This window comes from Durio zibethinus, chromosome 9, assembly GCF_047325235.1.
Source record: "Durio zibethinus cultivar Kanyao isolate XHJ-2024 chromosome 9, ASM4732523v1, whole genome shotgun sequence".
Taxonomy (NCBI): domain Eukaryota; kingdom Viridiplantae; phylum Streptophyta; class Magnoliopsida; order Malvales; family Malvaceae; genus Durio; species Durio zibethinus.
In genome coordinates, this window is record NC_143170.1 from 7,436,368 (window position 1) to 7,440,453 (window position 4,086).

Below are 4,086 nucleotides of genomic sequence, written 5' to 3' on the forward strand. Positions count from 1 at the left end.
CCTTCATCAATTGACAGCTTTCAAAATCTATGCAGTCATCAATTTCATATATTTTAATTTTTATTTTGTTAATGTATTAAAAAAATTTGAATGTTATTATACTAATTATTAAACTTTGTATTAATTAGATGCATATTTGAATGTGAATTAAGTTTATATTAATTTCAATTTTTGAATTTAAGCTCATTTATGAAAAAAAATAAATGTTAACAAAATTTTTTTATTTTTAAAAAATACATTTTTTAATTTCGTGGCATTTGCGTTCAAGAATGTCCCTAAATGAATAATTTAGTGACGTTTGCACCATAAAACATCACTAAAAGTAGCGGTGCTCTTACTAGAAAATGCACTAAATTACTGGTATTTTTCTTATACAAACCTCACCAAAGTAACGATATTTTTATGATAAAAATGCCATTAAATTAGTGGCATTTCAAAGATAAAAACGTCATTAAAATAGTGACATTTTCTAGATACAAACGCATCTAATATAATGATTTTTTTAAGATATAAATACAGCTAATATTATGGTATTTTCTATATTCAAATGCCGCTAATATAGTAATGTTTTCCACATACAAACGCCACTACTATAGTGGCGTTTTATAGAAAATGTCGCTATTTTTCGTAACACGTATATAGCAAACACTCTGACTGGCATTTTTCGCAAACGTCACAAATTTTTTAATGGCATTTATACACGTCGCTAAATGTTAAAAAAAAACGTCACTAAAAACTTAAACCCCTGTAGTATATAAGAAAAATTATAGTTCATCAATTTTAATATAAAATGAATTAAATTAAATTTTTTTAATTGTGAAAATCGAATGTGAGCAACCAATATGGGAAAAAAGGAGTATTACTTACACCTAACATTAGATCAACTTTGATCTACCAATGATAAAATTAAAAAAGAGAAAAACCTTAATTGATTTAGCATCAACTGTTTGCCAAGATTGAAGTAACCTTTTGAAATATTAGTGGTAATTCTTTGTCTTAAATATATAGAGGCAAATGAGGGAATTAAGAATCATGCAGTTGGAATGGGGCCAGTGCCTGGCAGGAGTCAAGACAAGACCTATTTTCATTTAATAAGACTTCAATTAAGAGGCAAAGCATACCATATATACGGAGATATTCTATCATAGTGAAATTACTGAGCTTTCCTACGTACGTAAATACTATATAAGAGTCACAAAAACAGTGAAAATGTCTGTCAATGTCAGGATATTAGCCCCCTAATTACTTTTTCACCGCCAATTGCAGCCTGCGTTTAAGGGCAATTGGGAGGAACAAGTCCGGGTCCAGCTATACATGGAAATGGCTGAGAAAAGTTACCGGTAAAGTCACACCTCATACGTGCATTTTGATAAGTTGGAAGGGGCAACTGAATCTATGGATGAGGCGTAGGGCAAAAAATAATTAGTTGTTGTTGAACTATATAAAATTTCAATATCTGCCAGGATAGACAGAGGGTACTCTTTGTTCCCAAAGAACGTTAGGCTTGTAGTAAGAGGAAATGCCAGTGCAGAGCTTTGTTGATCTTTTGGGGATTATTTAAAAAGGAGAGTTGATTGATGGAGATGCCATTCTTTAATGAGTTCCTTGGGATCCAAAATTAGGCAAAACATGGGTTTGGAATGGTGGATGTTTCTTGCACTTGTTTTTTTTGCTGATTTCGATTTTTATGGCTTCTGTTATGCAGAGAAAGGTAGTACACTAGTATCACTTTGTCATGCCATTGCCATTTCCTCTCTATAGTAGTAGTATATTATAAATGTAAAGCTTAAATAAAAGAGTCACGCAATCTTAACTCGTCAGAACTCTATTTTGCAGCTCCATAACAGCTTTGTCCAAGAAGCAACGTCGGCTCCTCAAGTATCATTTTATGACTACATAATCATTGGTGGAGGAACCGCAGGATGTCCCTTGGCTGCAGCACTCTCTGCAAGCGCAAATGTTTTAGTCCTGGAAAGAGGAGGGTCTCCCTAGGTCAATCATGGCAAGTCGGACGATGAAAAGTTCTTCCCAAATATTTTAGACCGCTCCTCTGGTTCATATTCTCAAGCATTCACCTCAGAGGACGAAGCCTACAACGCCCGAGCACGTGTTCTTGGCGGTGGATCAGTCATTAATGCAGGGTTTTACACACATGCTGAAGCCGATTTCTTGAAGCAAGCTGGTTTGAAGGAAGCTTTAGCTAATCATTCTTACCAGTGGGTTGAAAAGAAGGTAGCTTTTAGGCCACCTATGTTGCAATGGCAATCTGCTCTGAGAGATGGGTCACTTGAAGCTGGAGTTTCGCCGAATAATGGGTTCACCTATGATCATATTTAAGGGACCAAAGTTGGTGGAACAATTTTTGATGGGGATGGTCATAGACATACAGCAGCTGATTTGCTCGAGTATGCTATTCCTTCGAGAGCTAAGGTTTACTTGCATGCTACGGTACAAAAGATCATATTTTCAACAAAAGGTAATAGATTTTTTGGCTACAGTGAAGTTGTTGCATCTCCAAAACCATGGCCTAGCATGCATAAAATTTGTTTGAGTTGTAATATAATAGATATCTCATTAAACAAATGCTAATGGATACAACTTAAAGACTAATTAGGTAATACAAATTTCCATTTATTGAAAGCCTCGAAAATTTTAATTTTCCACTGTTTCCTGTTGCATAAAACATTATGTGTTGAGGCAGTTTTTTCAAGAGCAAGAGCTGAAGGGGTGATTTTTGAAGATGCAATGGGAGTTAGACACCGGGCATTCTTGACAAAAGATTCTAAAAGCGAGGTAATCTTATCAGCAGGTGCCCTTGGTAGCCCTCAGTTACTAATGTTAAGCGGTATTGGGCCTGCTAAGCAACTTGAGGCATTGGGCATCAAAGTGATGATGGATCAACCCATGGTGGGCAGAGGGATGGTTGACAATCCATTGAACGTTATGTTGATTCCGTCTCCTCTGCCCGTCGAGCTCTCACTCGTTTCGGTTGTGGGCATCACCCGATCTGATAGCTCTATAGAAGCATGCAGTGGAATCAGTTTTACTCCCTCTTGGACTCAAAGGGTTGCTGAAGTGTTGTCTATCTTAAATCAGGTTTTTACCCTTCGTGAAGCTTTGCATATTTGAGTTCAAAAGTTTAACTACATATTAGAATCCATGTTAATTGTTAAATTGTATGGTTTGCAAATTATTATGTATGTAATTCATATATATATATATATATATATATTTGGTACTCCTTCCTTTATAAAAAAAAAAAAAAACCACTCAAAACAATTTAGGGTGGAGGAGTAATATAAACAACTCAAATGAAATCCTAACACTATGACTGTATATGTAGACTGAGGAGAGCGCTCTTACCTTATTTCAAGAAGCAACAGCTAACACTAGCTCCTACCTTAACGCAAGACTAAAATGTGGCTTTATTTTTGAGAAAGTGAAAAACCCGATCTCCGCAGGCCATCTTGAGCTTCGAAGCACGAATCCTCATGACAACCCCAAGATCACATTTAACTACTTCCAGGCACCAAAGGACTTGAGGAAGTGTGTGCAAAGCATGAAAATTGTTATTGATACCATAAATTCCAAAGCATTCTCAAATTTCCGTTATAAAATGTTAACAGTAGAGGCTCTGCTAGACCTGATAGTAAGGCTCCCCCTTAGCATGAGACCAAGACATCTTACTTCAGCATTTTCCTTGGAACAATTCTGCATTGACACTGTCATGAGCTTTTGGCATTATCATGGAGGTTGCGTCATTGGCTGGGTTGTCGATCATGATTACAACGTTCAAGGTGTGGATGCCCTAAGGATTATAGATGGGTCAACATTTACTAGCTCTCCTGGGACTAATCCACAAACTACTGTAATGATGCTTGGAAGGTAACAATATTGGCACATTAATATTGCAAAATTCATTATTTTTTCTCTGGTGAAACGCAAATTTTATTTGAATGCTGGTGATTATTAGCATAGATAGTTGTTTAAAATATGAGTTTTCTCGATTAAATTATGATAAGCAGATATATGGGACTGAGGATTCTGCAAGAAAGAGATTTCCGAAAGAATAACCAGAATATATAA

At 35.7% G+C, this 4,086-nt stretch overlaps 1 pseudogene; it reads left to right on the top strand.

Moving 5' to 3' along the window:
• Positions 1-1,335: 1,335 nt before the first annotated feature.
• Positions 1,336-4,086, top strand: LOC111302979 (protein HOTHEAD-like; annotated as a pseudogene).